This window comes from Pan troglodytes, chromosome 8, assembly GCF_028858775.2.
Source record: "Pan troglodytes isolate AG18354 chromosome 8, NHGRI_mPanTro3-v2.0_pri, whole genome shotgun sequence".
Classification (NCBI taxonomy): Eukaryota; Metazoa; Chordata; class Mammalia; order Primates; family Hominidae; genus Pan; species Pan troglodytes.
Window position 1 is genome coordinate 114,676,708 of NC_072406.2, and position 13,597 is coordinate 114,690,304.

Sequence of the window (13,597 nt, forward strand, 5' to 3'; positions counted from 1 at the left end):
CCTGTCTCTACTAAAAAACAAACAAACAAACAAAACAAACAAACAAAAAATTAGCCAGGCATGGTGGTGCACACCTGTAATTCCAGCTACTTGGGAGACTAAGGCAGGAGAATCATTTGAACCTGGGAGACAGAGGTTGCAGTGAGTCAAGATTGCGCCACTGCACTCTAGCCTGGGCGACAGAGCAAGACTCTGTTTCAAACAGCCACCGTGCCTGGCCAGGACTACGAGTTTAAAACCTCCTTAGTCCCTTTGGCTTTAAGAACAAAGAGGCTGGTGGCTCATGCCTGTAATCCCAGTACTTTGGGAGGCCGAGGCGGGTGAATCACGAGGTCAGGAGATCGAGACCATCCTGGCTAACATGGTGAAACCCCGTCTCTACTAAAAATACAAAAAAATTAGCTGGGCGTGGTGGTGGGCGCCTGTAGTCCCAGCTACTCGGGATCGCGCCACTGCACTCCAGCCTGGGCGACAGAGCGAGAATCCGTCTCAAAAACAAAAACAAAAACAAAAAACAAAGAACAAAGAGGCTTGGGGCCAGGCATGATGGCTCATGCCTGTAATTCCAGAACTTTGGGAGGCCGAGATGGGTGGATCACTTGAAGTCAGGAGTTCGAGACCAGCCTGGCCAACATAGTGAAACCCCATCTCTACTAAAAATACAAAAATTAGTCTGGGTGCAGTGGCACCTGTAACCCCAGCACTTTGGGAGGCTGAGGCGGGTGGATCATAAGGTCAAGAGATTGAGAACATCCTGGCCAACATGGTGAAACCCTGTCTGTACTAAAAGTACAAACATTAGCTGGTCATGGTGGCGCATGCCTATAGTCCCAGGTACTCGGTAGGCTGAGGCAGGAGAACTGCTTGGACCCGTGAGGCAGAGGTTGCCGTGAGCTGAGATCATGTCACCGCACTCCAGCCTGGCGACAGAGCAAGACTCCGTTTCAAAAAAAAAAATTAGATGGACATGATGGTGCGCGCCTGTAATCCCAGCTGCTCGGGAGGCTGAGGCACGAGACTTGCCTGAACCTGGGAGGCAGAGGTTGCAGTGAGCTGAGATGGCACCGCTGCACTCCAGTTTGGGCAACAGAGTGAGACTCTGTCTCAAAGGAAAAAAAAAAAAAAAAAAGAACAAAGAGGCTTGGGCTCTGCCTTGTGTGTAGGTGGCAGGCCCTCGTGCTGGTGAAGGAGAGAGGAACAAGGGCAGGTCTTGCTCAGTTACAAGCTTGTGGGCAGAAGATTCTGCCTTCTCATGCTGACAGGTGTCTAAACAGATGGAGCTGCTTAAAAAGAAAAGTGAAGGCATCTGCTAGATTAGGACTTCAGGCTCTCTCTAAGGGGTAAGCAAGGACCTGTGTACTTTACAGGTGGGCATAGCATATATGGGTGAGTAAATGGGGTTTGACTAGTGACAGCTACAAGCTGTGGCCAGGTGAACCCTCCTGAGCTCTGTGGGCAGTCAGGGTCCTCACCCTCATTGGGGGGAGAATGAGGCTGTCTGCTGTGTGCCCTGCCCATGTGGGCACAGGGTGAGTGTCGGGTCCACAGTCTATCTCTAGCTAGCGAAACTGCATCAGTCCAGTTCTGAAAGGTTTGCAGCCCCCTACACTCGCTTTGGGGTGAGAACCTGCAGGGTCTCTGGCAGCCCGCCAGCCTCCCACCTCCCCTGCTGTGACTTGTATTCCAGTTTACTGAGCATCTCTGCTTATAAAGGGATTTCCCTTACACTTCACTGTTTGCCTTTATGATTGTGGCTTTGAGGGACAGGAAGGAAGCTGAAGAGCGGGAGGTTCTGGAGAAAATGCATAGGGAAGCAGTTTTGAGTCTCCTTTGGCTAGCTGTGCGATTCCTTTGATTCCAGGCAAAACCTGGAAGGAATAGCCTTTACATTTCCTTTCAGTTTTGCAAGAGCAAATATGTCTTCTCTCAGTCTTCTTTAATCAAGTGGGACTGCGTATTCATTTCCCGTCTCCATGTCTTGCAACCACATTTAGCCAAATTAATATCAGACAGAGCTAGCTGAGGGAAGCTCTCAAACCAAACACTCAAATGAACTTTTCAAGTGATAAAACTGCATCCAGAACTTTGAAAAGGTAGGTGGGTGAGGGTAGGGGTTAATTCTTGCTTCTACCACATGACCAAGTTGGGAAACTCTACAACTGGTCACCATCTGCGCCATTTGACCAGCTATGAAGAACTTTACCTTCTAGCCCCAAGAGCTCCTCAGCCACATGTACAGAGAATCTGTTTTGGGTCTCCTCCCCTGCACCCCCCCCCCCCCCCAGTTTGTTTGCTTTGTTGTTTTTTCTTTCTTAAAGAGAGTTTCTGTCTTTCCCCTTCTTTGGAGTTTGATTGGAAGCCCTGCAGAGGGGCTGTTGAGCAGTCAGCCGTGTTCCTGGGATTATCCTTCCTTTGGAGCATCTGTCTGCTGTGCACTGTGTTGGGAGAAAGGCAGGGGTGCGAAATTCTGTTGGTTTGTAACAAATTGTAGCTTCTGAGCTGGGGAGTATCCCATCTTTTCCTCTCCTTGCAGGAGGTCCACTGTTAAAGGGGAATTACGCAGGACGTGTTTATTTTTTTTGCTCCTACGCTGTTTATACATCATTGTATTCAATTTCTGTCCCAGTTCCTAGTGTGGGCCTTGTCTCAAGACTCTGCTGCAAGGTTTCTGTCCTAGTTCCTAGTGTGGGTCTTGCGTCATTACTCTGCTGTAAGGTTCTTTGGCTTTGGCTTGGGGAGGGGGTATGGAGCCGGGTAGGCAGGGAAGTGGAGGGAGGTGCTCACTCTCAGCTTTATTTGGATTCCTGGAGGAAGGAGAGTTGCTGTTACCGGGAAAAGTCAGTGTTGATCAGACAAGAAGAGGATCTGCTGCCTTCCTTTGGTGGGTGGGTACTGTTAGGTTGAGGGAGAATTTGCCTGGAGGAGGCTCTGTGTCTTCCTGAGGGCAGTGCCCTCTGTACAGTGCCTGGGGTTACTCCTCCCTAAAATGAGGGTAGCATTGTGTGGGTGTGCTAAGGGCTCCAGAAATGTCATTTGTGGTTGTGCTACACCCTGTGGCCTAAAACTTTGTAGGCTTTTCATTTCTGGCAATAGACTAGGCACACACATCCCTATTCTCCTCTCTGGTCTAGAAATTAGGCTTGGGCTGGGCGTGGTGGCTCACACCTGTAATCCCAGCACTTTGGGAGGCCGAGACAGGTGGATCACTTGAGGTCAGGAGTTCAAGACTAGCCTGGCCAACATGGCAAAACTCCATCTCTACTAAATACAAAAATTAGCTGGGCATGGTGGTGTGTACCTGTGGTCCCAGCTACTTGAGAGGCTGAGGCACGAGAATCACTTGAACCCAGGAAGTGGAGGTTGCAGTGAGCCGAGATTGTGTCATTGCACTCCAGCCTGGGCGACAGAGAGAGACTCTGTCTCCAAAAAAAAAAAAAAGAAGAAGAAATTAGGCATGGGTTTTAGAAATTAGTATGGGCTTACAGAGAGATCCAGTGGGGGCAGTAGGCAGACTGAGTGGCCCCCATTAGGAGCATCTGGGCTGGGCAGAAGCCAACAGGACTAACTTTGAACTTTATTTCCTTCACTGCCTCAGCCAGAGATGTTTTGTTCAACAAAAACTCCAGATTTTCTCCTCCTCTCACTGGGGAGTCATGAAGCTCCCAGGCCTGTGTGGACCTGTAGTTCTGCCCCCGTAAATATATTTCTGCTCGTGGGCCTTCTGTTGACTTGAGAAGGAGCTGTCTTCCAATCTCAGAGGAAGCCTCCTCTGGGCCCAGCTCCGCTGCGCAGTCCACCATGGCCGCAGCAGTAGCAGCTTGAGCCTTCTCAGGAAGGAGGGCGGGTTAGGCAGTTGCCAGAGTCTCCCCACAGGTGTCGGCTTCATCCTGGGACTTCCAGATATGGGGCATAGGCTAACTGAACCTTTCCTCCTCAGCAGTCTGTGTTACTGGGGACATGTCTGGCACATCTGACATTTTGGGAAAGAACTGCTAAGCCCCCCTAGGACCAGCTCCGGGTGTTCACAGAAGACACTTAAGCCCTGGTTATCAGAATGATTTGTGAACACCAGAAATGCAAGAGGAGTGGAGATTTTTTCTTGAGAGATTATGATGGCTGTGCCATTGTCAAATATTTGACCTCCAAGTTGACAGACCTGAGTCTCCCAGCCTGCTTTGGGTCACCTCCCATTTTCCTGCTCTCTCAAAAACACCTCTTGCAGACTAGCCACTCCTGTGACACCTGGCACAGTCCCGCTGCGTTTCCTCCCCTTGTTCTCTGTCCCTGGAAAGCACGGAATAATCTCAGAGCACGCAGAAGAGCACCTGGAGAAAAGGGGCATTTGGCTTTCACAGCGCCAAGCTTCACGCTCCTGGGCTCCCAAAGGGAACATTAGTCCCCGCTCCACAGACCAAGCATGTTAATTCTGACCCTGGGCTGGGGCGTTAGTTTCCAGGCTATTATGTAGAACATCACGGGGCCTGTACTTTTGCACAGAAGGGAGGCAGGCTGGCACTGTCTAGAGTTAGGATGAATTAAGAACTCTTGAAGAATGTATTTGTAAGAACTCAAGGAATGTATTTGCTTCTATGTTTCAAAGGCAGCACTATTTTACAAACAATAGCTGTTTTCTTCTGCAACCCCTCTCCCTAGATTTTGCTAGCTTATTATATCCGGGACAGTCCAACTTCAAACCACCATAACTGAAGCTGGATGTCAGGGAGGTGGGGGTGGGGTGATGGCCAATTGGAGGAGCCAGTAGGATTCTGTGCGCCTGTTCAGCACCCCCCACGTTTTCAGAGTTCTTGCCCAGGAGTTGTTTGTTAATGGGGAATGAGACGTGGAGGAATGAAATCTTTCTCCCAAGTGAGCAAGGTGTAGAACCGTAACTAGCATTTTTGGCGGGGAGGGGAGAGACTCCTTTTGCTATCCTGGAGTGGTATTTCCCTTCCAGTGAATTTGCCAAACAACATAAAAGTCGGGTAGCTGAGGGAGGTTTCTCCTGGTACCCGGGGGCAAAGCTCCAAGGAGGGAAGGGAATAGAAAGTGTCTACCCAGCCCTTACCTGGAATGGCGACGTTCTTTCAGACACTGGGTGCGGGGGAGCCTCTGCTGTGTGGTTTAAGTGGAGGTCTCTGGGATTTTCACCCTGACTTTTCAATGAGGATACCTTGGGGAGCAAGAGAGAGGAAGCCAGCTCCTGTAACCGCTGGACTGAACAGCTGGGCCTCTAACTGAGACATTATTAGCATTTGAAAGCCCCTCTGAAGGGGCCAAGAGCTTCCCAGGGTGGGCGCAGGGGCCTGAGTGCTGAGACCCCACAGTGGCTCCAACAGAATGGGGCTGAGCATCCAGGGCATAAAGACCAGACCGGACTCAAGAATGAACTCATTGTGGCTTTGTCCCATGCTTGAAAACTGTGACCAGGGCTCTTTCATTGTTAAGAAAGACCATTTCTTGTCCACAGAAGAGCTCATAAGTCTAGTTCCTTCATCAGGCAGAGCTGCGGAAGACCCTGCCCCTCACTAGAAGTTTCTGTTAGTGTCCTGCTCTCCAAGCATTTCTGATGGAAGTTGCACTTTCTGCTCCCCACTTTAACTCAGGAGTACCTTTGGCCAAAGCCTGATCACACATGCTCAGGGTGGAACGTGTTGATCCTAGAGCAACACCTGGGCCCGACTCCCTTTTCTTGCCTTAGAGTCTCCCTTTCCCAGCTGCCTAAATTAAGCCCCTTCCCAAGTTATTAAGCCTGCACAAAGTGCTTTTTGGTCATTCTGGTTCAAACAGTTTGGGTTTGCACAGTATTTTAAAATCATGTTAATTCTGGTTAATAAAAGGTCAAAGGTCATGGCTCCAAATCTTTCCAGCCTTTTCCCTGTTTCCAGCCTAAATAAATCCCCACCCGGTTTGGGGTATGTTTCTTTTTCTTTTTTTTAAATTATACTTTAAGTTTTAGGGTACATGTGCACAACGTGCAGGTTTGTTGCATATATATACATGTGCCATGTTGGTGTGCTGCACCCATTAACTCGTCATTTAACATTAGGTATATCTCCTAATGCTATCCCTCCCCCCTCTCCCCACCCCACAACAGGCCCTGGTGTGTGATGTTCGGTTTGGGGTATGTTTCTACAGACTAGACATCAGATAGGGATGCAGAGCTCCAGGGAACTGGCCCATCTGTTTCTTAAACCAGGAGCAATGGTGCCACCTACTGGGCACTTGCTGGTAGCGACAAGCTCTGTGGCCAGTCCTGTTTTCTGGTGACTTGGGTGAGAGTATCTGTACTGTATTCCAGTACACGAGTAATAACATACTGCAGTAGAAAGCATATTGAGTAGGCACGCTATTTCCTGTTAACAGGCTTAGATACTGTGTTTGGGCAAGTTGCCCAGGGTCACATCCAGTTAGGAATGGAGGCAAATAGAAACAGGGCCTTCCCAACTCCGAAGTTCACCACTAAGCCAGGGTTTGCCAAAACCAGCAGGCGATTTCAGCTGGTAACTGCACAAGAGTGGTAACTGGTAGCATGAATAGTGAAGCCACTTTTCTCTCTTTGGTTCTCTTTGTCTTTTTTTTTATTTAAGATGGGGTCTTACTATGTTGCCCAGGCTGGTTTTGAACTCCTGGGCTCAAGAGATCCTCTCACTGGGCCTCCCAAAATGCTAGGATTACAGGCATGAGCCACCATGCCCGGCCCAGTTTGTTCTCTCTCAGTCTTGGTGATTTTGTCTCAGCTCTATATGACTCTTTAAACCTTGAACAGCTCTTTGACCCTTGTTTATTTCATTTTTTAAACAATTTTAGGTAGGCAACAATATCAGTTAGAAATTAATAACATTTTGTTATATTATCCTGAAGTTACCACTTGAGGTAAGCAACACTAATTTGCCATTTATTTTCCTTATTTAGTATAGTGATATGAAGTTGCCTTTTCAGAGTAAGTTTGTTTAGGTTAAAAAAAAAAGGCAAGTCAATTTTAGGGGGAAAAATACAGGTAAGTAATGGTACAGATGGTGCACAGATATGGCAAACATGCTGATGGGTGTTGTGGATGAGCCCAAAGTTTGGAAAGTGTTGGGCCATGCCCATCATCACTGACGTACTGTGAGACTGTGGGCAATCTCAAGCATCCTTTTCTCATTTGTAGAAAAGAACATGTTAGTAGGTGATTGTTCAGGTCATGTAGACATACACAGTGCTGTGATGTCTCAGCATTATGGGTCAGGTTTCTCCCAGGCCAGGCTGCTGTGCCTGGGGTGGTGGGAACAAGGAATTTAGAGGCTTGGCCTTGCTTCCCCTACTTTGCCTGTGCCTCAAGATTCCTTCCTTTTGCCTGCTTTATTCTTTCTTTTTTAATAACAGATTTATTGAGATACGATTCACATACCATGTAATCCACAGTTGTGAAACCATCACCATAAAAAAAGAACCTCATATTGGTCACTCCCTATTCCCTCCAACCGTCACAGCCCTAGACAACCACTAATCTACTATCTGTTTCCATAGATTTGCCTATTCTGGACATTCCATATGGATGGAATCATATAAGGTCTATTATGACTGGCTTTTTTCACTTAGCATAATGTCTTTAAGGTTCATGTTGTAGTATATATTAGTATTTTGTTCCTTTTTATTGCCAGATAATACTTGTAATTGCTATCTTTTTTGTTTTAAACATTCTAGTGGATATGAAGTGGTGGTGTCTCATTGTGGGTTTTTTCTTTTCTTTTCTTTTCTTTTTTGAGACAGGGTCTCAGTCTGTCATCCAGGCTGGAATACTACGGTGCGACCAAAGCTCACTGCAGCCTCCACATCCCGGGCTCAAACAATCCTCCCACTTCAACCTCCTGAGTACCTGGGACTACAGGCTTGGGCCACCACACCCAGCTAATTTTTGTTTGTTTGTTTGTTTTTTATAGAGATGGGGTTTTGCCATGGTTGCCCTGGCTGGTCTCAAATTCCTGGCCTCAAGCGATCCTCTCACCTTGGCCTCCCAACACTTTGGGAGGCCACTGCACTGGCCTCATTGTGGTTTTGATTTGCATTCCTCTGATGGTTAATGGCATTGAGGATCTTTTTATGTGCTTATTAGCTATTTGTATATCTTTTTTTTTTTTTTCCGACAGAGTCTCACTCTGTTGCCCAGGCTGGAAGGCAATGGCATGATCCTGGCTCACTGCAACCTCTGCCTTCCGGGTTCAAGCAATTCTCCTGTCTCAACCTCCCTAGTAGCTGGGATTACAGGCTCATGCCACCACACCTGGCTAATATTTGTATTTTTAGTAGAGACGGGGTTTCACCATGTTGGCCAGGCTGGTCTTGAACTTCTGACCTCAGGTGATCTGCCCGCCTTGGCCTCCCAAAGTGCTGGGATTACAGGTGTGAGCCACCATGCCCGGCCAGCTATTTGTATGTCTTCTTTGGAGAAATATATTCAGATCCTTTGCTCATTTTTAAATTGAATTATTTATCTTTTATTATTGAGTTGTAAGAACTCTTTATATATTCTGGATACAAAATACTTAATATATGCTGGATACTTATTAGATATATGATTTGCAAATATTTTCTCTCATTCTCTGGGTTTTTTCTTTTAAAATGTGATTAAGCCTGGGCACGGTGGCTCACGCCTGTAATCCCAGCACTTTGGGAGGCCGAGGCGGGTGGATCATGAGGTCAGGAGATCGAGACCATCCTGGCTAACACGGTGAAACCCTGTCTCTACTAAAAATACTAAAAATTAGCCGGGCATGTTGGCGGGTGCCTGTAGTCCCAGCTACTCGGGAGGCTGAGGCAGGAGAATGGCCTGAACCCGGGAGGCGGAGCTTGCAGTGAGCCGAGATCACGCCACCGCACTCTAGCCTGGGTGACAGAGCGAGACTCCGTCTCAAAAAAAAAAAAAATTGTGATTAAATATATGTAACGTAAAATTTATCATTTTAACAATTTCTAAGTGTACAGTTCTGTGACATTATTAAGTATATTCACATTGTTTTGCAGACATTACCACCATCCATCTCTAGAAGTTTTTCATCTTCCCCAACTTAAACTCTGTACCCACTAAGCAATAACTCCCCACTCGCTTCTCCCCCAGCCTCTGACAACCACCATTCTATTTTCTGTCTCTATAAATCTGCCTACCCTAGGTACTTCATGTAAGTGAAATCATGCAGTATTTGTCCTTTTGTGTCTAGCTTATTTCACTTAACGTAATAGTATCAAGTTTCACCCATGTTTTAGCATTTGCCAGAATTTCTTTTTTATGGCTGAATAGTATTCCATTGTGTGTAAATACTACATTTTGTTAATCCATTCATCTGTTGATGGACATTTGGGTTGTTTCCACCTTCTGGCAATTGTGAATAATGCTGCTGTGAACACAGGTATACAAATATCTGTTTGAGACCGTGCTTTCAGTTATTTTGGCTATATACCCAGATGTGAGCTTGCTGGATCATATGGTAATTCTGTGTTTAAATTTTTTTTGCAGAACCGCCGTACTGTTTTGCACAGTGGCTGCTTCATTTTATATTCCACCAGCAATGCACACGGACAAATTCTTTGCATCCTCACCAACACTTGTGCACTTATTTTCTGTTTTCTTTTTTTTATTAATAGTCACCCTAATGGGTATAAAGTGATATCTCAAAAGTGATTTTGCTTTGCATTTCTTTTTACTTTCTTGATGGTATTGTTTACAGCACAAACAGTTTTTTTTGTTTTGTTTTGTTTTGTTTTGAGACGAAGTCTTGGTCTTGTCACCCAGGCTGGAGTGCAGTAGCGTGATCTCGGCTCACTGCAACCTCCTCCTTCCGGGTTCAAGCAATTCTCCTGCCATAGCCTCCCGAGTAGCTGGGATTACAGGTGCCCACCACTACGCCCGGCAAATTTTTTTGTATTTTTAGTGGAGACGGGGTTTCACCATGTTGGCCAGGCTGGTCTTGAACTCCTGACCTCAGGTGATCTGCCCACCTCGGCCTCCCAAAGTGCTGGGATTACAGGCATGAGCCACTGCGCCCAGCCAGCACAAAAGGTTTTAATTTTGATGAAGTCTAATTTACCTATCCTTTGTTACTTATGCTTTTGATATTGTATGGAAGAAACCTTTGCCTAATCCAAGGTCAAAAGATTTACTCCAATGTTTGCTTCTAAAAGTTTTATAATTTTAGCTATTACAGTTAGGTCTGTGATCCATTTTGAATTGACTTTTGTTTGTGATATAAGAAAGAGCTCCAACTTTATCCGTTTGCGTGTGAGTATCCAGTTCTTTTAGCAGCATTTGCTGAAAAGACTATTTCCTTTATCGAATTGTTTTGGCCCCCTTGTTGAAAATTAATGCCCACAGGCTGGGCGCAGTGGCTCACGCCTGTAATCCCAGCACTTTGGGAGGCCGAGGCACGCGGATCACAAGGTCAGGAGATCGAGACCCTGGCTAACATGGTGAAACCCCATCTCTACTAAAAATACAAAAAATTAGCTGGGCGTGGTGGCGGGCACCTGTAGTTCCAGCTACTCGGGAGGCTGAGGCAGGAGAACGGCGTGAACCTGGGAGGTGGAGTTGGCAGTGAGCTGAGATCGTGCCACTACACTCCAGCCTGGGCGACAGAGCAAGACTCTGTCTCAAAAAAAAAAAAAAGAAAAGAAAAGTAAGTTAATGCCCACAAATGTGAGAGTTTATTTCAGGCCTCTCAATTCTATTACATTGATCAAATGTCTATCCTTATGCCAGTGCCGCACTGACTTGGTGACTATATCTTTGTAGCAAGTTTTGAAATCAGGAAAATTAAGACCTTCAACTTTGCTCGTCTTCTTTAAGAATGTTTTGGCTATTCTGGGTGTCTTGCATTTCCACGTGAAGTTTTGAATCCGTTTGTGAATTACTGCAACAGGATACCTGGCATTTTCATAGGGATTGCACTGAACCCGTAGATGGATTTGGGGATACTGCCATCTCAACAACACTAAGTCTTCCGATCCATGAATGTTGGATATTTTTCCGTTTATGTAGGTCTTCTCGAATTTCTTTCAATGATGTTTTGTAGTTTTCAGAGTATAAGTTTTCATTTCCTTTGTTAAATGAAGCATTGTATTATATTTGATGCTACTGTGAAAGAATTGTTTTTCTTACTTTCATTTTTTATTTTGTTTATTTATTTATTTATTTATTTATTTATTTTTTTGAGACACAGTCTCACTCTGTTGCCCAGGCTGGAATGCAGTGATGTGATCATAGCTCACTGCAACCTTCAACTTCTGGGCTCAAGCCATCCTCCTGCTCCAGCCTCCCAGATAGCTGCAGCTACAGGTGTGCACTACCATGCCTGGCTAATTTGTGTGTGTGTGTGTGTATGGAGATGGGTGTTCTTGCTCTGTTGCCTAGGCTGGTCTCTAACTGCCAGGCTCAAGCAATCCTCCTACCTCGGCCTCTGAAAGTGCTGGGATTAGAGGCATGAGCCACCATGCATGGCCTTAGTTTTATTTTTGGATTGTTCCTTGCTAGTATATACAAATACAAATAACTTTTGCATATTGCTTTTGTACCCTACAACCTTGCTGAACTTGTTTAATAGTTCTAGTAATTTTTAGTACATTCCTTAAGGTTTTCTGTATACAATATCATGCTATCCATGAATAGAGGCAGTTTTACTTCTTCCTTTCCAATCTGGAAGTATTTTCTTTCTTTCTTTCTTTCTTTTTTTTTTTTTTTTTTTTTTGAGACAGTGTCTTACTCTGTCACCCAGGCTGGAATGCAGTGGCATGATCTCGGCTCACTGCAACCTCTGCCTCCCAGATTCAAGCAATCCTCCTGTCTTGGCCTCCCGAGTAGCTGGGACTACAGATGCATGCCACCACGCCTGGCTTATTTTTGTATTTTTAGTAGAGACAGGGTTTCACCATATTGGTCAGGCTGGTCTCAGACTCCTGACCTCAGGTGGTCCACCTGCCTCGACCTCCCAAAGTGCTGGGATTAGAGCGTGAGCCACCACACCTGGCCTTTTATTTTGTACTTCTTTTTCTTGCCTAGTTGTCCTGGCTTGCACTCTAATACAGTGTTGAATAGAAGTGGTGAGAGTAAGCACCTCTGTCATGTTCCTGATCGTAGAAGGAATTAGTTCAGTCACTTACCATTAATCAAGTATGATGTTAGCTGTAGGGTTTTTTGTTAATGTCCTTTATCAAGATGAGGAAGTTCCATCTATTCCAAATCTGAGTTTTTTTTTTTATCATGAAAAGGATCTTGTCAAATGCTTTTTCTGTGTCTATTGACATGATGATGTAGTAATTTTTATAATCTGTATTACATTGATTTTCTTGTGTATAACTAAACTTGCATTTCTGGGATAGATTCTACTTGGTCATTGTGTATAACCACCTCACCCCCCGACTTTTTCTTTTTTTTTTCTTTTTTTTTTTTTTTTTTGAGACAGAGTACAGAGTCTCACACTGTCGCCCAGGCTAGAGTGCAGTGGCGCAATCTCTGCTCACTGCAACCTCCACCTCCCAGGTTCAAGTGATTCTCCTGCCTCAGCCTCCCGAGTAGCTGGGATTACAGGCGCCTTCTACCACGCCCTGCTAATTTTTTGTATTTTTAGTAGAGACGGGGTTTCACTTTGTTGGCCAGGCTAGTCTTAAACTCCTGACCTCGTGATCCGCGTGCCTCGGCCTCCCAAAGTGCTGGGATTACAGGCATGAGCCACCACACCAGGCCTGTATAACCCTTTTTATATGTTGCTGGGTTCTGTTTGCTGGTATTTTGTTGAGGATTTTTGTTTGTATATGCATAAAGTATATTGGTCTATAGTTGTTTTTTTTCTTGTCTTACCTTTGCTTTTCATATCATGGTAATATTGGTTTCATAGAATGAATTAGAAATTATTTCTTTTATTTTTTGGAAGAGTTTGCAAAAAGTTGATATTAATTCTTCTCTAAATCTTTGGCAGAATTTACCAGTGGAGTCATCTGGTGGACCTGGACTGTTTGTATTGTGTATGTTGTTGGTGGGGGTTAATTACTTATTCATTCCTTTTACCTGTTGCATTGTTTCTTGCTTGCAGAACATGCAGGTTGCTTGTAGAAACACACTTACGTAAAAGGAGAGAGATTCTGGGAAGAGTGGGCCTAGCAGGAATTTGGAAATTTAGGGGTTTCTAGTTGGCTCTACCTGAAGCTGTGCCTTCTCCTCTCCCCTGTATTATCACATCTCAGATGAAGCAGTCTTCCTTCTCCTGCCTGAATGAACACTATTGAGGTTAGGACCAATAACTGAAGCCGTATCTTGGATGGAAAAGGTGTGTCTGTGTGTGTATGTGTGTGTTCTGCCTTACCTTAAATATTGATAAAAAGTGAAGAAAGATACCTCAACTGTTGAGATTCTGAGATCATGAATGACAGACCATAGTGAACTCTGGAACAGCCATTTAAAGAATGAGATAGCTCTCCATATGCTGAGAAGCATTGATCTCTGCTGGGTGCCGTGGCTCATACTTGTAATCCCCGCACTTTGGGAGGCCGAGGCGGGCGGATCACGAGGTTGGGAGATCGAGGCCATCCTGGCTAACACCGTGAAATCCCACCTCTACTAAAAATACAAAAA

At 45.4% G+C, this 13,597-nt stretch overlaps 1 protein-coding gene across 24 annotated transcripts in view; it reads left to right on the forward strand.

Moving 5' to 3' along the window:
- The window catches only part of SUFU (SUFU negative regulator of hedgehog signaling), a 126,452-nt gene that overhangs the window by 70,784 nt on the left and 42,071 nt on the right, over positions 1-13,597 (forward strand). The gene's annotated exons all lie outside the window — the stretch shown is intronic.